The sequence below is a fragment of the Protopterus annectens genome, chromosome 12.part0 (genome assembly GCF_019279795.1).
Source record: "Protopterus annectens isolate FY-2018-M chromosome 12.part0, PAN1.0, whole genome shotgun sequence".
Lineage (NCBI taxonomy): Eukaryota > Metazoa > Chordata > Ceratodontiformes > Protopteridae > Protopterus > Protopterus annectens.
Window position 1 is genome coordinate 548,981,159 of NC_056746.1, and position 27,580 is coordinate 549,008,738.

Consider the following 27,580-nt stretch of genomic DNA (forward strand, 5'->3'; position numbering starts at 1 on the left):
TGCTTCAGATCGGAAGTCTCTCCAAAGGGTGGTGCAAGCAGCCAAGAAAATTATTAAGATCACTCTTCCATCTATTCAGGACCTATACTTGTCTCAGTGTCTCAGCAGATCTACTAAAGTAGTCACGGACTTCACTCACACCTCCTATGGACTGTTTCCGTTCTATCATCTGGCAAGCGCTATCACAGTATATAGTGCAAAACTGCCAGATTCAGTAACACCTTCTTTCAACAGGCCGTCAGACTACTTAACTCTACTAATAACATGCATGATGATGGCCATCAGGTGTAGCAGAGATCTATGTTGATGAAAACTCACATTTTTGTGCAATAACTCAAATGCTAGTCTCAACTCATATTTTGGTGCTATAAACAAACGGATCTGAAACTAGCCTACTTGTGCAATACTAATAACTGTTGGAATTCTGTGCAATAACATACTGATTAGATTCATAAAATGTTATGAGGGTTATGTTTGTAATGCTTTGATGTGATGTAGTAATGTTCGCTGTAATGCTTCTTGTGATGATTTGCACATTGAGTCTGGAAAAATGAAATTTCATTCAGTTTGTACTGCTGTGCATAGTCTGAATGACAATAAATTTACTTTGACTTTAGTTACTAGGCTTCTCATCCAAAGGAGAATGCACTCCCATCCCTCCCTTAAAGTACACCCCAGTATCAATAATCCACCTACATGGTATGGGAGTAGAACCCACAGCTTTCTGCCCCAAAAGCAAGCATGAAACCTGTTGTGTTGCTAACACTGCTTTCAAATTCTACAGCACAAACACTTATGGCTATTTGCTACACAAAACAGTTGCATACTGAAAACAGACAACATGAGCAACTGTAAACTTCTCTTCCCTTGAAACTAACAATTCTTTGAAAATGCACTGAGTCTCACATTCCTTGAAAATGCACCCCTGATGAGGGTAGCTGGTGTAGAGGATTGGGTCTATATCATCATTTGGAATAGTGAAAACTCCGAACGCTGTTTAATCGAACTCAACAGTTCGAAATCTGTAAACAGCGAACTCATGAAACACCGATTTTTTTCCCAGGGAAAAAAATTGCTGCTCCATGAAAAAAAAAAAAAATTAGCAACTTTAAGCACAAACAAAAGTGGGGGGTTCACACCCCCCAACATGGGGGGCTGTGCTCCCCACACCCCCTCTACTTAAATATACCAACTCCAAGATCGCGCCACAGTGGAGGAAATAGCAAAGCCCTGAAGATGGCCCACCGATTTTTTTCCCTGGGAAAAAAATTGGTGTTCCGTGAGTTCACTGTTTACGGATTTCGAACTGTTGAGTTCGATTAAACAGCATTCGGAGTTAGACTCAGAGGACTATGGCTCCTGTCTTCTATAAACAAGGTAGAGGGTTTCAGCCTGATCAAACACACACACACAAACACACACACTTCACGTCTATTGTCTAGTTACCCTGCCTTTCAGGCCTGCAATAGAGGAAGCCATTAATGTTGTAGTGTTTGAAAAGAAGAAAGGTCTGTTGTCTGATCTAGACTTGCATGGCACAAAAGCAACCCATTCAAGTTCCAGTATTTAAAATTTGTGTGCATGCCCGTTGTACTAAAGACACACACATATGCTTCAGGTTTGTCATCTAGTCACCATACCTTTCAGATCCTGTACCCCATACTAGTAGTAGCCATTAACATAGCAACATTTGGAGAGAAGGAAGGTCTGTTGACTGGTTTGGTCCTGCATGGTGCAAAAGCAAAGCACACAAGTTCCAATGTTTCAAAGCCATGCATGCATACATCATACTAAGGATACACACACACACACACACACACACACACACACACACACACACACACACACGCGCACACACACATGCACACACACACACGCAGAAACACACACACACACACACACCTGTGGCCTGGTCCTGCATGGCACGGAAGCAACTCACGCAAGTTTGAATGTTTAAAATCTGTATGCGTCTTTTGTATGACTGATTCATGCACAGACATTTACATCCTTAAAGAAGAAATAGTTTTAATGTAATTTTGTTCTGGATCTGTCTCTGATGGGGGAACTTTAGCTCCCCTTGTTCCCCCCTGGTAAATCTGGCACTGCCTATTTAAGTGTAACCGTGACCAACAGATGGGAAATCTGAAATTCACTCTGGGTCTGGTCCCCATGTCTCAGAGGCAGATAGCAATGTCAAAACTAACACCCCCATCCCCACATAACCTCTAGAAACTTCCTAATATCCCCCCTCCTAATATGTGCACATGATGTATAGGGACACAACTGGGTTAGGTTGCATGTCTAGGCTTTTTAAGGCTGTAGTGGTCATTAGCCTAGCATATACCTATGAACCTGTGAATCTATGAACCTATTAGTACAGACAAAATTGTCTGAATAGTGATACTGTTAGGACATGGTGTTTTTGTAAATAAATGTGTCAGATATATGTATGGCTATGGCCAGGGGCAGAGTTTTGGTAGTATGCATGATTAAGATGGACTCGGGAGGAGGGCTTTCTGGGTAGATGAACTGGTCAAGGGACCCTTTTCACTCATGCCTGAGATCAAAAATGATCACGAGGATAAATTGCATATCATTAAAAAAACTTAATTTTCATTTGGCTTAAATATTTTCAGGTCACAGAGGTACACTGCCACAACAACTTTTAGCTCTACACTCAGATTCTGCTATAATATATTCCGTGGTACAGAAGGAAGGCTAATGTATGTTAGTTCATGGGGATATGAAGCAGAGATGAATGCTATGTCAGTCTTACATGATAACTAAAGTGGATTTCACCTTTTTATATCAGTATCAGTGGGTTCAAGGTCCCTATGAAATAAGGCAGGTTTTGCCAACATATCAGAGTACAGTAGGTTTTGCTAACATATAAGAGTACAATCTAGAGGCAATATGTCAGAACTTTAGCTGGTTTATCAGCTGCCCCATGCAGTTCAACCCCTAACCCCAACCTGGTATTTCCCAAACTCAAAGTTAAAGAGTAAAATAAAAGGCTCTTCTGCTTGCTGTCAAACTGTAGCAAACTTTTTGCTATAAATGTAACAGATGGCTTGTTATAATTGACATGCCAAACATGAATCACTTCAGTACCCCTAACAGTAAATACACTATTGGCATTTGTAAATACCAGTACTGCACTAATACACCATTGGCATCTTTCTATCACACCCCCTAGCACCTTACACCCAAAGTAGATGACCCCATTCACCCCACCGTAGCTATGCCTCTGCAGTATGCTTTCAAGATACATGGCTTAGCTGGCAAGGACATAGAAAGGTTATAAGGGTGGGATACAGTTAAAGTATAGTTTCCTATAGCCTGTTAGGTAAAAGTGAGGAGTGTCATTTGGGTGAAAAATCCATTTTTTTCATCCAGACTTTATACATAAAAAGGTAAGGATTGTGTAAGTACAAAGATACCGTAAGGGCAAGAAATGCATAGTTATCAGTTTCTGCTCATGTTTGCCCATGTCTACAGCCATACATTTCTACATGTAAGGTAAAATTTTGCTTATTGCATCAGAGATGTCACTGGAGATAGAGCAAGACATTCCTTTCGAATGAAGTAAAAGTGAGTCTAGGAAGCCCCCTTTCCTAGCATGATAAGTGGACTCTTTTAGGACTTAAGGGCTCTTCACACTTGTTGGTTGGAAGTAACAAAAGGGATAAGCTATGCATATTACTCAGATTTCACTGAACTCTGTATAGACTAGGTATAATACATATTTTTCCAGAGCATTTTTACAAAGTAAACCCCACAAGATGATGCTGTTTCACCTTTCCAATAATGTTGATGAACATGTGAAATGCCAAAATAGTTAAGAATTTTCAAAGCAAAGATGTAGAAATGTCCATTATATTTCATTCAGATTTAAAGATTCTCCAAATGCTTTAAGCAACAATCTTCTGATTTTTTAGACACACATGTTGATGACAGTACAGAAGTACATACGATAATGGATTATTTTATATTGTTTTCTTTGTTTTATCCATTAGATTTAAATGAGAGATTGATGAGTTGTGAAGGAAATGGACTGAAGATCATGGCCCTAATGCATTTTTTTATTTATTGACTCCATTATAGAGACACAAGGTTCAGCAGATCCATCACCTTAAACAGCTGCAGTGTTGGAAAAGTGAAGAAACAAATCTGTAGCATCATACCTTAAGAACTAAAACTTCTAGCTTGACATGAGCTAGCTTGACATGAGAAAATTAGTCTGTATTGTTATACACTTGCATAAAGCTTTTCTGCCAGTGTTCATAAGGGAGCATATTCTATTACAGGTGTCTTTAAGGCATTTTAGAAACACACTGGAGATGCTAAAATGATTATCGTGGTGATCTGTGAAGATACAGACAAGGTCACCTTAGGGACACCTCCTGTGCAACAACTTAAGAAGCACAGCTTTCAACTTCATCTCTCATGAACCAAGGAGAAAACTAGATATAATGAGGGACAAAGACCTGAAACTAGGGACAATATTTAGGTATAGATTTAATTCACTTAGTTAATAGAACAACATAGTTTGCATCAGCATGAATTTTCTGATCAATAGAAGTATGGAGCTCTGTTGTCTGTTGTTACTGACATAACTGCAATTTGCAATGTACCAGAAAATTCAGGATTTTATGAGATGCAGGGCAACATATGAGGCAAAATCAAGGTTGTTTTGCAAAACTAGGGATAGCTTACAACTGGGTTAAGTAGGGTAATGATTGAACTCAGAAATGGAAAGGGCTTAGGATCTGGCAACCTACCAGACAAAATATATATATGAGATTAGTCCGTAACATTCCAATTTTTTCTCAATTAAGCTATTTTATTCAAGAATATATTTTATAGAAATCAGAGAGATCAAACTTCTGTGTACAAACCAAACTGGGGGGGGAGGTACACCTTAGCGATGAAAATGAAGTCAGTGAACATCTCATCCCATCTCATTTCATGCAGAAAAATCACTCATTAACTGCAATTTCACATCAGGATCAAGACTCCTGTATTACACAATCATTTTTGTTTATTTGTTGTTTATAAACTTTATATTGTTTGGGTGTCTTTTACTGTTCTAATGATTGAAACTGCAGTTCTTGAAATAGTAAGACTGTATATGGAGTTTAGAGGTACAGAAGCCTTCCTGTTAGTATATGTAAGAAGGAGTATAGGAGGCACATTCCCCCATATTGTGTGCTTTAAAGATGTTACAGTGAGTTTTGACATTTGCTATATTTCCTCTAAAGATGCACCTAATTTTTTAGTGTTGCGTGATTCTTAATCATGTGACTGACACTCCTGACATGTAGACTTGATGTTTATTTTCCACAGGAATTAGTTGCACAACATAACACTCAGAAGCCTGATTACAAGTAGATTACCCCTCACAAAAAATAGTCAGTTTATGTGTCACTTATTTCCTCTCCAACCATTTATTTACAAATTTTCTTGACTATTTTATCCACTGTTACCACAGTTGTCTCTTTCTCCAAATACCATTTCCTTTGGATAATATCTTTCATCGTCTGAAGTCCTAATGCCCCAATTTCCTTATTTATTTCAGTGCTTGTGACCTTCACATTCCACCCTGTCATCTTTGTAACACTTTTGCATTAAATCAGTACCGTTTCTGTTATCAGTTGACAATCCTCTGTCTCCTGCTGATTCCATTATTTCAACAGACCTTTCCATTCGTACCTCGTGTCAGTCTATAGAACTTCCATGCATTACTCTTTTTCATCACTTCACCCTCCTATTCCTTACCCATTTTATTGTCTCATGTCACTGTTTGTATGATCCTAAATTTCCTCATAGTAACAGACTACATTTCAGATATTTTCATTGCTTTATGAAAGGATAATTTTAACATTGCTCACAAGTACATTATAACTTTTGTTTCTGCTCGTATTTTAACCTCTGCTACTTGTGTCACCCCCACCACTAAATACAACGTTCATGTTATCCACTATTTTCTTCCTAAATGTTCTACTTTATTTTTCTGCTGCCTTTTGCTGCACTTTTCCAGCCCACAGGCATTTCTATGATGTGTGTATTTAGATGTCTTCCATAATTTCTTATCACTGCCATGTACCTGCATCTTTCTATCTGATTTATTTTACATTTGTAGGGGTGCAAACTATTTGTGCAGCACTCACATCTGGTTCTAAAGTACACTTGACATCCCCTTTCCTAGTATCATTTTCAGATTTCACATAACTGCTCCCCTCAGTTTATCTTCCTTGTCTTTCCCACATTCGATTTCACCTCTTTCTATCACTCTGCAATACTTTCTTCATTAGATCTCTGCACATCCTTCAAATTACAGATCACAATCCCAACATATGCTTTAATCAGAACTACATTCCCTGGCTTGCAATATTCTTTTTCATCCCACCACTTGCCTAAAAATTAGACTAATGCGGCATAGTGTAAGATACTTTTCAGAAAAGAAACCCATGTGTAAATTGTTGAATCATTCTGCACACCAGTTAAAACTACTGGGTTAGATGGGTTAGATGTTACTAGCATTTGAATATCAGAATAAGAAATACAAGATCTTTTTCAAACCAGAGCACTTAAAGAAATGCTCCTAACTATCTGGTTAATTTGACTTGTGAGAAGCCAAGAACATAAAAATGGAATCATAGTATAGAAGGAAAGATGAATGCATTTCTGCACACAAGTCAACAACAGTCACGTTGTCACAGACACATCTTGAATAATATACAGAACCATGGTGATGGCATCCTTCCAGACTTTCTGGTTTGTTTATGGTTATAGAAAGCTTATCATGTATAAATATATAATGAATGCCAGTCAGACATTTTCCATGGTAAGTCAAGAAATTTTCCAAAGTATAGCTGAGCAGACACTGAAATGAATGTAAAGTGCAGGTGTTATTAAGAAGCAATTTAACCCAACAGAATGAGTCAATAGTATAGTCACAGTTGTAAACAAAGGCAGAATTTATACTTGTACCGACGCAAAACCCAAAAAAGCGATTGAAAGTGAGCATTATCAGTTGCTTAGAGGTGAAGAAATGGCCATAACAATACAAAATATGAAGTGCATTTCAGTATTAGATTGTTGCGTCTTTCGGCTTTTCCCAGTTAGGGGTCGCCACAGCAGATTTCTGGACCGCTAATGATTGGCAGTAGATTTTTACGTGCCGAGTTACCGGCCCTGACACAAAACCTTCAAAGAAGGCACTCTCATTCACGCATGCCTCCACACAAAAGGCGCTCTGAGAACTGAACAAGGCAACGTCTTACTGTAAGGCGACAACGCTACCACAGCACCACCACCACAGTACACTCCGTTTTAGTATTAGATACAGAAGTGAAATCTTGTCAGTAGAAGCTAGATGAAGAAAATTCCAAAGTGTGTATAGCAGTAAGCCATTAGGAAGGTATAGATTCCTAAGATTTCTTTTTTGCTTTGTACAAATCATTCTAGATGTAGTCAGAGTAAAGTCCTTAAAAAGAATGGTAGCAAATGTGTTGTTTACAGAATGTTGTAATACATATCTGAGTGCTTCACTCTGCTATTTCTCCTGCAGCTTTAGGATGAAAAAATACATCACATTAAAGGTTCAGTTTTGAAGTGAGGCCTGAAAACACTGGACATGTTTTACTCAGATAAGTATACTGCTCAGAAGAGAGCACTTTTCATCTAAGAAAGAGGCATGAAGACAGCACTTATTATAATTAGCAAACAAAAATGTATGCATGCAATATTCTACAGGTATTGTCTTAAAGCATTATTCAGCACAACATAATAGTAAAGAATGTGGCATACACAATATATACAGTAGTACTGTTTGGGTTCTGTTGTGACCATCCAATGCAAAAGTGAGATGAAACAACTAATAAATACTCTGTTGTGCTTGCATATCTGCTGTTAACATCAAGCATATGGTGGTTTTCACTGATGCTCAAATGAAGCAATAGTGGCTAAGGAATTGTAGTCAAGCTGATAAAGTATACAGGAGTCGGTAAATAAAATTTAAGACAGCATTTCCAAATAATATATACTCTTTCATTGTAATGTCCAATTATATTTGCTTGTTAATGTCTGCCAGTGCTTATTTAATGTAATTATCACTGCTCTATTGTAAAATCTGAAAATGTAGGATAGCTGCACCAAGTTTTTGAGACAGATGTTACTGATAATCAGGCAAGACATACACCACATTGTCTTTGTAGTAAAGCATCCTCCCTGGCATGCTAAAAACATATGCATGTTTGCTAGTTACTCATTCTGTCTCCTCTTCAACTGAGCTCTTTGATTCGCAGAAGAATTGAGGTAGTAAAGAAAGTGTGCTCAGTTAGTATTAAAATCAAATCACCTAATCTAAGTGCAAAAAAGAATGACTGAAAGGCACATACCTGTAAGCTTGATTGCCTCTTAAGTCTAAAAAGTATGTCTTCTGCAGTGGCTAGTTTATCAGTGGATAATGGAAGTCCATGCAAAACACAACATTTAAAATTGCAAATGTTTGCTTTTATGTCTTCAACATAAAAATGGAAGACAGTCTATTTTACTGGCCTATGAAATAAATACCAGCACAGGCCCAAGCAGAACACATACTTTGAATTCACTCAGTGGGAATTCTTGATATAAGCCTAGTTACATAATTTATGTGATACCACCCTGATAGTACCAGCCTCAACTAAACACTGAGTGAATGTGCCAAGTGGAAGATACCCATGTATCTACCAAGTGCTTCTCTTGCAGCCCACTGAAACTTGCACCGATGGTTATATTTGACAACCTGGGACTTCTAATACACCTACAAATGAGAACAAAATGATTTTCACTGGTCCCATTGTTTCATCTAGATAGTAGAATTGCTGTCAAGATTACTATTTTAATTTTTGGTCTTAAAAAATTATTCATTTTTGGAATAAATATTATAGAACCTTGCAGTTTTGCAACATACTGTAATACTACTGCTCCAAATAATATTAATAATGATAATAACAATATAGTGCATGAGTGCCTTATTTTTCCACTACATGTGCCTATATCATTTTAATGCCAGGCATTTTCTAAGGAAACAGTGCAGCGATTTCCATCTTAGACAGTACTACCAGTATTAGCTGCTATCACATGAGTAGCGATATGTGTGACACTGCCCATAAATGACTGCTTTTTCATGTTCTATCTCATCCCAGCGACAATATGTGAAAATGTAATATGTAAATTAATGCTGAGGAACCGAAGCTCCAGCAACAGCTTATAAACATTAACAGCGTATACACTGTAAAATGCTTTACAACATGCCTAGTGATAGTTGTATTTTTTTAACTTTTACTTTTATATGACCTACCCACTTTTACCTTTCTCTGAACCCCACACTCACTGGTTGTGCCCAAAACAATCCCTCTCTTGGATTATGTCTCCCCTTTATGGAGCATCACCAGCAAGTATCCTCTTCCTCCCAGGATGGAAATGTACATCCTTCCTTGCTACTCCATCAGTCATCCATGCCACTAATCAAATCCAGGTCAGCTGGGTTGCAGTTAGGGCTTTTATCCCTCTACTCCACCTAAGCAGCGTAAAGAAACTTTTATTTTTGTTAACAAATAATTGTTTATCATATTTTACATTAATTTATATGAGATAATGCTTGTTTTATATACCCCATCATGCATTGCAAGGCAGACTTTCTCTGCTTCAATGAAACCAGGCCAATACTAGTCAATTTTAATTGTTTAAGTGAGCATAAGTGTGTCACATCAGTTAAAATGGCTGAATAAGACAAAATAGAGGCAACAAGTTAGCAAGAAGCAAATAAATATTTTAAGCCTTGCAAATAGATTCACTGAAAAAAAATAATCTGCTATGTGGCACTCTCTTTACATCTGTGAAATGAAGAACTTATACTGAAATATGAATGAATAAAATACATTAAAAGTGCAGTGTCAAATTTATATTTCTTGTTCTACATTTCTTGTTGTACATTTGTTTATTCTGTTGCATTCAATAATATAGCCAAATACATGAAGTCATGTTTGTATTATTATTATTTTTGTAATAATAATACAAGCATGACCTTATGTATTTTGTTTGTTTGTTGAACAAGCAAACCACTGAAGCAGAAAAGGAATGCTTATTCACAACTATTGAAGACTAACAACTATAAGAACATTCATTCATGCTTACATTTCAATGTTTTTTGCTCAGAGCAGATATATTGCATTTATCTAATCACCTGACCCCCTTTGCTTACAGCCCCTTCTCAATTCATTCTTAATTCTAGCCACATAACTTTAACTCCTAATTACCTTTTTTCACTTAATTTCTCCACTACTCATATTTACCTTCCTCCCTTCTTTTTCCACTTAGCTTAGTCCCTTTTCTCAGATTTCACTTGATACTAACTATTACTACTCTCCTCTCTTATTTATAAATTAAAAAAAAATCTCTGATTTTCCCTCTTTTACCCATAGCCACCCTCCTTCTTTTCTCTTGACACTTAACGTTTTTATGTTACCTGCTCTCTCTATCAACTTCCCTGACATGCTGTTGCCTGTAGGAAATAAGATTTGATTTACAGTACTTTTTTGTTCTCTTATCTTAAAAGTTAATTGTCACTACTTCCCCTCAAAATGGTGAACTCCTTATGTATTGGAGATATATGAATGACTTTGACATATTGCTTTACTGCCTTTTTTGTAAATAACACCTTTTAAACTCTCATGCTACAAGTGGAAATCCAGACATTATAATGCATGCTTATATTACCTCATGTAAACTGCACTGTTTGTAAACATTTTTATGGTGTATGTAATACTTTGTGGAGCTTTTCTCATCAGGTTTCTGCTGGAAAAGGGCGCAAGCTCAGTCAGACATTCCTGGTCAACAAATATCAAATAAATAAATAAATAAATATTTAAATGTGTTAACCAAAAATGTTTCAGCAGTGTGACTATGGTCCAGGGGACCTGGGTTCGATTAGCATCTTGGCTGACTAATGGACTGGCAGAGATTGATGGGCATGCCCATCCAGGGGAGTGGATTGTTTGTCAATGACACTCCCTAAGGGGAGGCATGATCCAAAGAGTGGAGATGTGCAGGAGAGGGGAGGCAGGGAAAGTGGGTAGTTTATATATATATATATATATATATATATATGCATATAAATATATATATATATATATATATATATATATATATATATATATGTATACGGATATGCAATATATATATATATATATATATATATATATATATATATATATATATATATATACATATATATATATATATATATATATATATATATATATATATATATATATGGTCTTCATTTGCCCTAACTTCCAATTGCCTGACACCCATTTGCCCGACCCCATTTGACCAAAATTTCATTTGACCGACACTTCATTTGACCGACAAGTATTATTGGCAAGAAAATGTGATATGCCCCCTTCCCCACTGTAGTGCGATCCTGCAGTTAGAATATATAGTTAGAGGGGGTGTGGGGGGCATATCCTCCCACAATGGGGGGTGTGGGGCGAAGCCCACCACTTACTTTTGTTTTACTAAGATATTAAAGCAAAACTAAACAATATAATATGAAATTAAGTGGGGGGCTTCGCCCCCCACACTACCCATTGTGGAGGACTGTGCCCCCCACACCCCCCTAACTATATATTCTAACTCCAGGGTCGCACTACAGTGGGGCAGGGGGCATATCCCATTTTCTTGTCAATAATACTTGTCGGTCAAATGAAGTATCGGTCAAATTAAGTGTCGGTCAAATTAAATTTCGGTCATTTGGTCTCTGGCAAATGGATGTCGGGCAATTGGAAGTTAGGGCAAATGAAGTAGACCCATATATATATATATATATATATATATTTATATGGGTCTACTCGATATTACCAAAATGTCAAAAGACCGACTTTCAAATAACTGAGATGACAATTTTGAAAATTCAGAAAGCGGGCAATGCACATTGCGGACTGCCAAAAAATGACCCTATAACATGCAATTTACCTCTCATGTAATGCACAAACAAAAGCAACAACTCAGCCTATCTAAGCACTGACCTGTCAAATTAAATGCACTGAACTGCTTCCTAATGCTCCCCAAATCCTGCCCTCAAACCAGTACCCACATACAAATAACAAATCCTACTGAATATTCATGCAGGTGCCCCACAAAAATATTCAGTAGAGGTTTGATAAACCAACATTCACAGTAATTTTAATTTTACATTTTGCAGGTGGGCTGTGCCCCCCAAACCCCCTGCTAATTAAATGTACCAACTCAGAGATTTCACTGCAGTGCGGAAATGAGCAGATTTCCTGTTCCGCTCAGCTTGAGAGTCAGCATTTCAAATGTTCAGTCTTATGAACGTCGGCATAGTTTCAGTTATATGAAACTTTGCTTTTTTGTTGTCAGTTATTTAAAATTTGGTCTACTGACATTTTGGTCATGTCAATGGCAAGTAGACCCATATATATATGTATGTGTATGTATGTATATGTATATATATATATATATATATATATATATATATATATATATATATAGATATATATATATATATTAGACTATGAAATAAGAATAAAACACCTTATATGTGAAAATGACTTTGTAACTTTCAAAAAATAAAAAAGAGAAATGACACTGAGGCGAAACTGTTTTTAAGAGCTTTCATTCTGTAACATTGTCAGACCTTCATCAGAACTAATACTCTAAAATAAAACTTTACACAGTTTACTTATTACACAGTTTTACTTTACATTATTAGTGCTAATGAAGCTCTGACAACGTTACAGAATGAAAGCGCTTAACAACAGTTTCATCTCAGGGTCCTTTCTCTTTTTTTTTGAAAGTTATGACGTCATTTTTATATATATATATGTATATATATATATATATATATATATATATATATATATATATATATAGATATATATATATATATATATATATATATATATATATATATATATATATATATATATATATATATATATATATATACATATATATATCTATATATATATATATATATAGCTGTAAAACATAGGGTTGCCAACTTTTATAGTGGCCAAGGGCTGAAACCAGACCAAAGCCACACCCCTCATAACTCCCATAACCCAATTTTCTCCTCCAATCTTCTTACCTACTTTCAGCCCATTTTGTGACATCATATGCATGTCAGGGGAGGAGGAACATCTTCTTTTCCTGGTTTGCCTCACAATCAAGCTGCTTTTTTTTAAAATACAAGCATAGTGAATCTACCAATTTAACAAACTTCAACAGTCTGTTTTTTTGAAACAGAATACCAGAGTTTGTACAGTGTTTTCTGGACTACTGGAAAATCAGTTTGATTTTTAGATAGTCTGGAAAAAAAACTGGATAGGTGGCAACCCTAATATAAGCTCTTGGTCAGAAAATGGACAATGGACCCCCAAGGACACCTCAATGCACCCAGTGTAAATTTAGGCATTGGACCAATGGGGGTGAAATGAAGTGCTGGTAGAGCCAGCAGAGGACATGAGATACTGGGACAACTGTTAGAATGACAGTAAGAGAAGGGAAAATAAATAAATTTGTTAACCAATGTGGGGCACTGATTAGAAATTACCATTTTCAGTCTCTGCAATAGAAAGCATTAAAGTTTGACAATTACAGATATACTGTAAGAGGTAAATTGCACATATACAATTGTTGAGAGATAAAAAAGTTTACCCAGCTTACGACAAGTAGATAATACAGCACAAATGAATATGTTTCTATGTATGTCAATTTTCTGTGGGGAAATCATTCACTGTGCAATCTACTTCTGGAGTAGCACATTCTTTAATTATAATAGTTAATTAGTTATATCATTGACATCAAAAACTGCTCATTAACAGCATGCAAATCAATATTATAGTGGCATATCTGAGGTATTTGCTGTTTTATTAACAAAAAACAGAAACAATGTTTATTAATGATGTAAGGAATTGAGTCAGAGTGTACATTGCCCAGATGGAGCAGCTTGCTGATTTTGAGGTACAATTTGCACTTACATGTTTTTGCTGCTGTCTCATGACAGTATTGGAAAATAAGGTAAAAGAGCAAAAAGCAGTCAGCACATGTCAGTGATCATGTATATTTCCCCAATTCCCAGGAAGTATTGGCCAGCAATATGCGTCTCTTCCAGCAAATAGCAGAATACCCTGAGTTAGTGGGTGCAATTGACTGCACGCACATACACATCAAAGCACCAGCCGGTGAGCGGGGTAGGGCCTACATCAACCGCAAGGGTTTCCACTCCATCAACTGCCAGGTTATGTGTGATGGCCAGGGCATAATACTGAATGTGTGTGCTGGCTGCCCTGGAAGCTACCACGATTCCCATATCTGGCATCTGATGTAGCTGTACCAGACATTTACCAATGGGGACATCCCTGACATTCACCTAGTGGGGGATGCTGGATATGCACTGGAGCCGTAGCTGATGGCACCCATCAGAAATGCACAAACACTTGAACAAGAACTCCATAATGAGGCACATGCATAAACACGAAATGTAATCCAGTGTGTGTTTGGGATGCTGAAGTCACGGTTCCAGTGCCTGGACACATCCGGTGGAGCCTTGCATTACTCACCAACTACATGTACCCAAATTGTCATGGTATGTGCCATGCTACACAATATGATCCTGTGAAAACAGCTGCAGCATGAAGAGCATGGGGCAGGGCCAAACAGCCCCCCACCATTGCCAAGGCCTGCACAGGCACAACATGACTCAGGGGAGGAACAACCTGAGCCTGCCCCAGTAGGCAGAAGGAGGCGTGCCCAGTATGCTTTGGCCTTGGCAAAGAGGCAACGCATAGCACATACACTGGCTCAGTAGGAACCCTGGAAATGACACCTCTCTGTGACTCGCACATAAAATAAAAGGGATGCCTAACTTGGCACTACCTGTTTCCAAACATGAATAGGGAGTGTAGTATGTGCATCCGACATAGGCAGCCCTCCAGCACCACTGGAGGCATGATTGCCATGTTTTAAGCAATATAAAGCAGTGCTAAGCAGCATTTACCAAAATTTAGTATATGTAAACAAAATTACCCGTGCTAACTAGAGCAATGTTGGGCAACGTTGAGCAATGTTGGGCAAGGTTGGGCAAAGTCGTGCAAAGTTGAGCAAAGTCAGGTAAACATGCTCATATTTGCTTTACTGTTCCTTAAGCAGTCTGGTCTGCCCAGCATGAAAATAAAAAGCAGGGGCAGGGCTTGAACCCAGGATACTGTGCACTATAGTCACAGTACTGAACCCCTAAGCCATGATAGCATTTCAGTGGCACAGACACAGCAGGACAATTGTACAGTAATGCAAACACAAAGAAATGCTGTATCATGTCCCTAAAGAGGCATATGGGTAACCTCTCCCACAGGCCTATGCAGACAGAGGACATCAGGCCAGGTGGTGTGATGTGGGTTGTGTAGGCTATGAATTCGCAATCTAATATACATGACATTGGATGCTAGGATCTGTAGAACAGTAGTATGCCTCAAGCCAGTACGATAGGCAACAGTACAGACTGAAATGGTATACCGTACATAGCAGTGCAGGCATAGCAAATGTGTATAAGTGTCAGGTGAAACCCTCATCCTATGTACACCCACAGTAACAATCAAGTGTGCCCCTGGGTAGAAATGTACAAAGAATAGCTGTCCCCCCTGTATGTAGAAATGTTAATAGGTCTATGAAAAGTGTCTCATGGAATCCCTGCAGGCACAGCCCTGTTGATCTATGACACAAAGGTGAGCCCTGCTGTAAAGATACAACTTGACTTTCCATACACATATAGTATAAATGTCTATACTGGGTGTGCTCACACACTCCAACAAATGTAGTGGATTTAATTCAGCATCACACTGAAAGGTCATACTGGGCATGCTCACACACAAAGAAACGAAGCAAATGTCAAGCAGCAACATACTGAAAGGTCATACTGGGCATGCTCACACACATGCCAAATACGGAGGTGATAATAAGGGATCTATGGACAAATGTGGATAGACATCTCTACTTCCAGAAACACATTCACAAAGTTGTCAGAAAATCATGCTATGTGTTCACATAAACTGCCAAGGTCTGTGCATGTAGGTCAAAGGAGGTTCCCAGTACTCATCAGTCATCAGACTCATCAGAGAGTACCACAACACTCTTATGATGAATCAGACTAGGCACATTCATCAGCCAGAAAGACCACTGAAGTACCCTAACAAGAGGATTTCTGGCCTCAAACAGTTGCCCCATGCAACAAGACTGAATGTAACCCAATCTGTACTCTGTTGCATACTGTCTACTCAGGAGATCTCTGCCCAACAGACAGGTCCATGTCATGGCTACACTCAGATCTGTACTGAGTTACAGCTCAATGGCACTAAATATACAGACCCAACTGATATTGCCAACATCCTGGCAGATAAGATCAGTGTTAACTGTACCCACTCTCACCCATGAAAGAACACATATCTATAATGGAAGACTGCAAAGTTGCTGTCATCACAGCTGCACAGGTAAAAAACATTCCCCAAAGCCAGTATCACAGCAGCCATGGGACCAGATAACTTCACAGGCTGTGTTCCACACAAACCACAGAATGAACAGGTACCACACTGATGTACCATATGCAGTCATAGCCTCACCTCATGCTTTGTGCCTGTTGAATGGTGCACAGTGACAGTTATCCCACTACACAAGGGTGGAGACACCACGGACTCCAAGAACTAGCGCCCCATTAGCCTGACGAGCCCGCTCTTCAAGGCCATGGAATGTATCATCATACAACATATAAACAATTACATTTGTAATCCCCAAACCCTGGACCACAACCATGTTGGGTTTGTAAAATGCATATCACGTCACCTAAACCTGATAGATGGCATTGAAGCAGTCAACAGAACCATCAACAAGGGTAAGGTGGTTCACACAGCCTATGTTGATCCTGCCACGGCTTACAACACCACCCCACACTCTGGAAATATAGATAAACCCACTAAACTAGGTAAAAAATTGCTATGTCACAAGATGGGTTGCCAACAGGCTTACTGACAGAACACACACTGTGAAAGTAGCAGACTCCAAGTATGACTTTGGACCAGTGATGAGTGCAGTACCACAGGGTCCAGTCCTGGGTCCTGTCCTGTTTAGTATCTACTTCCCTGAAGTAAACTTTAACATGGAAGGTCTGTGGCTACAGAAGTTACCAGAGGACTGCAAACTAGGAGCCATAATTGTAAACACTAAAGATGTGGACATCCTACAAAAGGGCCTCACTGAGACAGATGGCTGTTGTCAAAGCCATGGGCTCTAGCTCAATGCCAAAAGGTGCATTGTCATCCCCTTTGTTAAAACCTCTGTAGTCAAGAACTACAACATAAGTGGTAGTATACTTAACACTGAAAGTGTGACGAGGGACCTTGGCTCACAGGTGTACACTGGACACAAGTGTGATAATCACATCCCCACAGTAGTCAGAAAACCCTGCTATGTGGCACACCTCATCACAAAATGTGTCTCTTGCAGAATAGAAGAGGACATTGTTCCCCACTACTCATCACTCACTAGAACTATAATAGAGTACAACGCCACTTTTGCTATGTACCTCACAAGACAACTACAGCAACTGTAAAGCCTGCAGCAATACCTCACAAAGAGCATTAGTGACCAGAAATACATGCCATGCACAGACCATCTCAAAATGCTCCATCTGTATTCCCTTGCATAATGCCTACTCAGATGTGTTCACTGCCTAACATACAAAGCTATGTCAAACGCAGAGCTGTTGGACATGCTCCATGTAAAACACTCACAATCCCTCTGATCTTTGGACCCAAAACCATGAGTGAAATACAAAAGGAAGGGGTGTACCCATTTACCTTATGGATACCCACACCTTCAGGTTAGTGGCACAGCATGAGGCCTTGGAGACCATGCAAGTGCAACTAACACTGGGCAAAGCTGCTCATCAGATTGTAGCTCGCTACAGATCACCGACCTTGTCACAGGAACCTCACTCAGTATTCCTGAGAACAGTGGAAAATATAGAGGTCCTATCAAACACAATTATATGAGGTGATTACAATTACCCAAACTTTGAGTGGGAGAATTACTTGTGTGCAACATACTTTGCCCAATGTTTCCTAGAGTTTAAAATCTCTAACACCCTGGAACAGCTGTTCACCATGCCCACTAGAGGTGACACCATGCTGGACATGATCATCCACAACATGGGGTACCAGTGTTCCACAACAGAGATAAAGCCCTCGCTGGTAATATCAGATCATAAAGTAATCACACTGGACATCCACATCCCACCCCCCCACCCAGTCAATGAAACCACCATGAAGACATTTTCAAAAGCAAACTGCACACGTCCCAAGACAAAAGTGGAAAGTTCCAAAGACCTCTTGCTGTAGGATAATGGTATACAATCTGCTGAATCAGTTACAAGTGAATCCTATGAGCATCTACAGGGATGCATGGATCGAGACATCACAAATAAAACCAAGATGCACTCCTCCAAAAATAAGAAAACAATCTGGTGGTCATTGCCCATAAATAAGCTAGGCAACATAAGGAGGAAACTAACACCTGATAGAGCCAACTTCACTAAAGGAAAGGCATCACTGATCATTATTAGGAAGAAGCAATGATCGCTCATAAAATAATTCAAGGACACTTTCAAAAGACAATTTGCCAAAGACTGTAAGAATGACAACCACAAAGCCTGCGGTAGCTATAACAGACATGTAGGTGTCAACTTCCAAATATGCTGTCAGCTACTGACAAATGGCAAGGAATACACTGATAACACCAAATAATCCAAAAGGTACAGTACCGGTGAAGCAATAATACAACCACTTTATTCAGCGACACAGCGAGCAAAGTATAAAGCACACCAAACCCAGCTATTATATAAAAATCCAAGTTGTGTACAAATGATTAAGTGCTTTCATCCACAAGATCGTGGACTTCATCAGAATCAATTAAACCCATTAAGTGATTCATTATATACACTTTTTGGCGCCAAAATTTCATCAACTTTTTTTAAAAACATGTCTAATAAACTTGTAAAAATGCATCACATTAAAATTAAATTCAATAAATATAAGTATATTTGTATATATGTCTATTACTCAAAAATATTTTTATTAAATTATGCATTTTAATGAACTGTGCAAAGTTGCTCCTAATGTCTATCCTATATGACATATTATTCTAAAGCCATAACAGATAGTAATAAAAATAGTAATAAATAATATGAATATCAATACAATATTTAGATTAAAAAACAAAGGTATCAAACTATCAGTTGTCTAAAATTCTAACCTGTGATACATAATATATAAAACAAATACAGTTTATCTACCTTCCCTATTCATAAATATATAATATAGTGAAAATATTAAAAATATATTAAAAAATTATGAATATAATGTTGTAAATATAGTGTTGTAAGTATGCTAATAAAACAGTTTGTTTGTCTGAATTCATTCATGTTAAAAAAGATTTAAATCCTAAAAATGCTACTATACACTGTGTTGTCAAAAAAATAATAAATATGTACTTATTTCATTTCTACAAAAGGGATATGTTATATTCTCATTTACTATTCTAATATGAGTGGTTATCATTATGGAACTTATAATAATCAATAAAAAATATTCCATATAGTAATTGTAAAATTATTAATTATATGTGATTGTTATAATTTTTGCCAAGATGTATTAGTAATGTTATATTATAATGTTGTTATAAAAATGGTTTTAACATAATGTAATCATTTAAACCAGGCTTAGTGGAAGCGTCTGTAAGTATTTGCCATTTTGCCTCTCTTTCACCTATATAGGCCCTACAATTACCTCCTCTTATATTAAAATATATTCATTCAAGAATTGCAAATTTAAAATGATGGGTGTTATCGGTCTCCTGAACGTGTCGATATAAAGCATTACTGGCATCCTCCTTTTTATTGCATATAAGTGTTCATATATTCGCCTCTTAAATTTCCGTTCAGTTTTACCTATATAGTAACAACTACATTTAAAACATTTAGCCATATAGACAATATTCTTAGTATTACAATTGCCTCTAGAATATGTTATTCTAGTCCTGTTAATATTATCCAGGACTGTGCTTTCTACTTCATTTATGACTTTGCAATACTGGCAGCTTCCACATTTTCTGGTTCCCCTATTACCATTGATTTTTCTATTATAACTAGTGTTCCTTTCCAGTATGGATTTCAAATTCATTCCCATCCTATAAACAAAAATAGGACCTTCTCCCACTATCTTGCTTATATCAGTGTCAATAGTCAGTACATTCCAATATTTTTTTACCATATCTTTAATATAGTTTACCTGAGGGGTGTAATACAAAATACACGCCCTACTATACCCTTTATCTTCTACCTGTACTGTTGCATTACCATTGTTGGGTCTACCCAACACTGGGAAATATTTATTACCCCACTGTCCTATGACATACGTTTTAACTTCATGGATCAAGAATTTAGGGTATCCCCTATTTATAAATAGCTCACTAATAAATTCTATTTCTTCTAACATTTCATTATACTTAGAAGTCATTCATGCTGCCCGAATGCATTGTCCCTTAAAAATGCTCTTTTTCATTTTCAAGGGGTGGAAACTAGTATATTCCAGGTAATTATTCGAAAAGGTGTTTTTTCTATAAATACGGGATGAAAATCCATTGTCCATGCTGGACACAAATGTATCTAAATATGATATCCCTACACTACTATAATTGTACGTGAACTTGAGAAACTGACTGGTGCTGTTCAAGTATTTGACAAATTCCTCTAATAAATCTTCTTGTGCATCCCATAATATAAATATGTCATCAAGGAATCTTGTATATAATCTTATGTGTTTGTAATATTGACTTTTAAAAACTTTTTCCTTTTTCCAATCCAAAACAACTAAATTAGCAAATATGGGGGCACATGCTGCCCCCATAGCCACTCCTCTGGTCTGCCTATAGTATTCGCCTTCAAAATAGATATAATTGTGATCCAATATAATACTCATCAATTCCATTATTACTTTACATTGCTCCCAATCTAAGGTGGAATGTTCACGAATACTATTACAAAAACTCTGCAGACCATGTTCCTTGGGAATACAGGAAAATAAGTCAATAACGTCAATAGTTACATATATCAAGTCCTTTTTCCAAACTTCAGAAGTTAATAATCCCAGGAACATCCAGGAATCTTTTATTAAGTGGGGAACCTTTGTATAAATGTGTTTCAACCATTTGTCTATTACTTGCCCCATAGGGAAGGTCTTAGAAGGGCTGCCCGAAATAATGGGCCTAAATGGTGGGTCATGAAAATTTTTATGAACTTTGGGTACTCCAACTATAGTTGCTAGTATAGAATAATCCACTTTCATATAATTATATAAATCTAAGTTGATTCTTGCATCCAATAACATATCTTCCAAATACATATTTATTCGTCTATATCCTAAATTGATCTGATTTAGTGATATAATGTCATAATTTCCTGAATCAACTAAGATATTGTACATTTTGTTAACATATTCGTTATTATCATACACTACTATGCCTCCCCCCTTATCAGGCTTCATAACCCTCACTGTCCTGTAGTCCTTTAAATGTTGTAATAATAAAATCTCATCTTTATTTAAATTACTATAATTTTTGAAACTTCTTGTTTTGTTATTTAACATATATAGATCCCTTGTGACTAATTTCTCGAACAAAGTAACTTGGGGATGTGGGGGCGGCATAAATGTACTGCTTTTCTTCAAAACACTATTTCCAGTCTCTCTTGACCCTTCTTTAAAGTGTATAGCCAGATTTAATTTTCTAGCATATTTTTTTAATATCTATAATACTATCAACTATTTGGAATTTCCTATTTGGCACATATTTCATGCCCTTTGAAAATAAGGAAAAAAATTCCTTCCCAATTTCTATATCAGTATAATTAAATATATTAAATCCATCAGACTGATACAATATTTTCTTATGCTGTGGCTCATCCTCTTTGACATGATAATAAACATCACTATTTTTCTTATCTGTGCAAATAGCTATACCTTTCCCTACCATCGCCGTTGTCTCCAGTTCTGGTTGTTCCCATAATCCTGTCTTGTGTTTCTCACATTCCCCCTCCATTTCCAATTTCTCTGCTGATACCTGTTCGTATCCGATTCCCTGCCCCCCTGAAAATCCTTATTTTCATAGGATTCCTTATCAGCACCCATATTTCTTCCTATTCTGTTAATGTACTGTACCACGTACCTATTTTTTTGTTGTTGTTGATTTTCTTTATTCCACTCATATGCCTTCCTATTCCTATAATCTCTCATATCCCTCTCTATTTTCTTGTTTTTTCTTTGCACTATACTATTAGCTTTCCGATCCGCTTCCGTAAATTGTTTATGGTATAAATTTTCCCACTGATCAAATACTAGATCTTCAGTTACATTCTTATTCAATTTCTCAACCATTTCTATATGTTTACATAATTTCTCATCATTCTTTTTCACTAATAGTTTCATATATTCAATACCAAAGTGGTTAAACAAATTTTCAAATTCTTCACAATTATATTCATTTAATTCAATGCCCATTGTTTTTTTAAAAACCTAAGTCCCTTAGGGACTATATTTAAAGTTATACATTTGTTCAAATAGGCATTGTCAATCTTTATACCTCTTATTATACCTATATTTTTTCCCGTTTTGATTCATCGTCTATATTGTAAAGTGAAAAATCAAAAGTAAAATCTTTCTCAGTTTGCTGTTGTCCTGAGTCCTATTCCGAATGTCAATTCCATTTCGTTGTTGTGAAACTGAGCCTACCGAACGCTGACCATTTGGTATTTCAAAGTCACCCTCACTCGAACTAGACAGTTCTCCATTTCCATATGAATAGGTAGCTACTGTTCATTTAGGCTCTAACTGAGTCATTAGATCCAGTAATCAGGTTACTTCTCCTTTAAGGGACGTTACTTCCATCCGTAACTCACTGATTTCATCTGTGCTGCTGGGCGTACGCTTCCCGGTAGCTTGTTTCCCCCTGGATATCCATGACAACAAACCAAATAATGGAAATAAAATCCACAATTAATTTAATTTTAATGTGATGCATTTTTACAAGTTTATTAGACATGTTTTTAAAAAAAGTTAATTAAATTTTGGCACCAAAAAGTGTATATAATGAATCACTTAATGGGTTTAATTGATTCTGATGAAGTCCACGATCTTGTGGATGAAAGCGCTTAATCATTTGTACACAACTTGGATTTTTATATAATAGCTTGGTTTGGTGTGCTTTATACTTTGCTCGCTGTGTCGCTGAATAAAGTGGTTGTATTATTGCTTCACCGGTACTGTACCTTTTGGATTATTTGGTGTTATCGTGGTTTGTGGATTTTATTTCCATTATTTGGTTCATTGTCAAGGAATACACTGAACCTACTTTCATTGCCCACATCCTGGGGGACAAGTTCAGTGCAAACTTCCCCCCATCACCCCCAAAGGGCCTGTGTCCATCACAGAAGGATGCAGAGCCCCAGACGTCAAGGACATGCAGGTAAAGACAGCCCTCTCCAAAGCCAAGAACACATCATCAATGGGACTGGATGGTGTCCCAGGCTGTGTCTTACACTAGGCCCAAAAGGAACTCCACCCTCACCTACATTCACTGCCCAGACTCAATCGTACCACAGAGTATGTACCCAAAGAATGGCATACACTAACAGTCATCCAGCCACACAAAGGGGGTGCCACAACAGAACTTGAAAACCATTGCCCTATATGTCTACTCAGCCTGGTGTACAAAGCTTTTGAGCAAATTGTCATGGAACCCATAAACAGTGACATTGGGGACCTCCAGACACTGGACTCTACACAACCCCCCCTTGTTAAAGGCAGATCCTGCCTCCTAAACATAGTAGACTTACTACAGTTACCAAGGACATAAATGGAGGTGATAGTAGTCCACACAGCCCACCTGGACCTCACTAAGGACTTTTTACACCATTCCCCACTCTGTCATCATGGACATGCTTACCAGCCTAAACATCAACAACTATGTCACAGGATGTGTGGCCAAGTGGCTCACAGATCAAACACACATGTTCAGAGTTGCAGGTGCCATGTCTGACTCTAAGACAGTCACAAATGGCATCCCACAGGTCTTGGCCATGGAACCCCACCTGTTCAGTAGACACTGTTCAGAGGTACAGGCAAGCACGGGAGGAGTATGGCTGAACAGGTTTGCAGATGACTGCTAACTGAGGTCCATAATCGACTCTATGGCTGACACACACATCCTCCAGAAGGGGCTTACAGAGACAGATACCTGGTGTCAAAACAATGCCCCAAGAAGAATGGCAAAGAATGCATAGTCATCCCCTTTGGCTAAAACAAAGTGCAAACAAATTACCATATAGGTAGTACTCCAGTATGTATGGAGAAAGTCATGAAGGCCCTGGGGACACAGTTAGATAGTACACTCTTCTTTGATGATCACATGGCCAAAATGTTTAGACATTCCTTCTATGTAGCCCAGCCAATGTCACCTAATGTAACCTACTTTGTCTAGTCTGATGATGTCACCAACCTACAAATATACCTGGTGAAAGTAGTACTCACAGTAATGTGTATAACGTGGCGTGTAAATGCGTACTCCTGTAGTATCATAAAACAGTTAGGTAGGGTTTTGAATCCTGCATTTGACAAGTCTGTGTGTCTGTTTGTGTGTGATCTCCTTGGAGAGGAGCAGCCTTTTTGGAGATTACTCATACACCATAAAAGTGGTATACTAATCCTTGTCAGGTCTGATGATGTCACCATCCTACAAATATACCTGTGGAAAAGAGAGCTCACAGTAATGTGTATAGCGCGTCGTGTAAATGTGTACTCTTGTAGTATCATAAACCAGTTAGGTAGGGGTTTGAATCTTGCACTTGACAAGTTTGTCTGTGATCTCCTTGGAAAGAGCACCCTTTTTGGAGAGTACTCATACACCTTAAAAGTGGTATACTAATCTTTGTCAGGTCTGATAATGTCACCATCCTACAAATATACCTGTGGAAAAGAAAACTCACAGTAATGTGTATAGTGTGTTGTGTAAATGTGTACTCCTGTAGTATCATAAACGAGTTAGGTAGGGGTTTGAATCCTGCACTTAACAAGTGTGTGTGTGTCTGTTTGTGTGTGATCTCCTTGGAGAGGAACAGCCTTTTTGGAGAGTACTCATATACCTTAAAAGTGGTATACTAATCTTTGTCAGGTCTGATGATGTCACCATCCTACAAATATACCTGTGGAAAAAAGAACTCACAATAATGTGTATAGTGTGTTGTGTCATAAACCAGTTAGATATGGGTTTGAATTCCGCACTTAACAAGTGTGTGCGTGTCTGTTAGTGTGTGATCTCCTTGGAGTGGAGCAACCTTTTTGGAGAGTATTCATACACCTTAAAAGTGGTATACCAATCTTTGTCAGGTCTGATGATGTCACCATCCTACAAAAATACCTGTGGAAAAGAAAGCTCACAGTGATGTGTATAGTGCATCGTTTAAATTTGTACTTCTCTAGTATCATAAACCAGTTAGGTAGGGGTTTGAATCCTGCACTTAATAAGTGTGTCTGTTGGTGTGTGATCTCCTTGAAGGGAAGCAACCTTTTTGGAGAGTACTCATTCACCTTAAAAGTGGTATACTAATCTTTGTCAGGTCTGATGATGTCACCATCCTACAAATAAACCTGTGGAAAAGTGAACTCGCAGTAATGTGTATAGTGCGTCATGTAAATGCGTACTCCTGTAGTGTCATAAGCCAGTTAGGTAGGGATTTGAATCATACACTTGACAAGTGTGAGTGTCTGTTTGTGTCTGATATCCTTGGAAAGGAGAAACCTTTTTGGAGAGTACTCAAACACCTTAAAGGTGGTATACTAATCTTTGTCAGGTCTGATGATGTCACCATCCTACAAATATGCCTGTGGAAAAAAGAACTCACAGTAATGTGTATAGCACGTCATGTAAATGCATGCTCCTGTAGTATCATAAACCCGTTCGGTAGGGGTCTGAATGCTTTACTTGACCCCTATGTTTGTGTGTAATAACCTTGGAGTGGAGCAACCTTTTTGTAGAGTAGTAGAACACCTTACAAGTGGTATACTTATCTTTGTCAAGTCTGATGATGTCACCATCTTACAAATATACCTGTGGAAAAGTGACATCCTAGTAATGTGTATAGCATGTCGTGTTAATGTGTACTACTCTAGTATCATGAAGTAGTTAGGTAGGGGTTTGAAACCTGCACATTGTGAGTGTGTGTGCCACTGTTGGTCAATGTGTAGTGGGTTTTGCTTTTACTACTGTATGACATATCAGTATGCATTGCACATGAGGTAGCTGTGTGGCAAATACATATACGTACATGTTACCTCAATTATTGCATGTGTGTGAACCCTGCTTTTGCCAAGAACACAACTGTCATCTTTGCCAGACTGTGCTGCTGCTTCCCAGATATTAGGTCACATCTGTATGCTTGTGACAAGACCAGCCACTGCAGTGATCCCTGGATTAGGTCATCCATGTCACACACACTCATTACGGTTTCTATTGAATTGTGTGAGTGAGGGTTTATGGCCATGGTATATGTTAGACCTGTTCTAACGCAGCAAAGTCTGTCAATGATGACTATTCATTATAGGTGTACAACAACCTTTGTGGATATGTATGCAAACCCCTTATTGCTTATGTGATCCACCGAGGTATTTCAAAATACATTAGGAAATGTGATTATCAAAGGAGAGATGATGTAACACTTGGTTGCATGTACACATCGGTACCTGTTCATCATGTTGGTGGCTACTACCTATGTGGTACTGTGGGGATACTATGTTCCATAGAGGTAGATGACTATGCTTAGTTTGGCTAATAGTGTAACACTTGGTTGCATGTACACATCGGTACCTGTTCATCATGTTGGTGGCTACTACCTATGTGGTACTGTGGGGATACTATGTTCCATAAAGGTGGATGACTATGCTTAGTTTGGCTAATAGCTTTACAGCATGGGTTTGACAACAGTTATCTGTCTGTATGGTACCCTTGTGGAGGATGTGTGTGTCATCTGGAGAATGCATTATAGGCCACAGTATGCATTACCAGACATGGATGGACATATCCCTACTGTGATTGCTTGTACCTAAGAGAGCTATATGCCAAACAGGAGTGGTCTCAGTAATGGGTGCAGGTGAATACCACTGGTTACTGGCATAGAATAGTACCCGAAGGATCCAAATGTTGCTGTGTGTCCTACAGCTGTGTGTCAGACATGAAGACATCATCTAACGATTGGTTATGGTCAGGCTGTTGAAGTTATGTATACTACCAGAATGCAGAACAATGAAAGATAGTAACAGTATCACCCACAGCACAGTGTCAAACCATGTCATACACACGTGTAGTCAGGTTCCGAAATGTGTGTAGTACAATACATACTGGCCACCAATAGAAACTA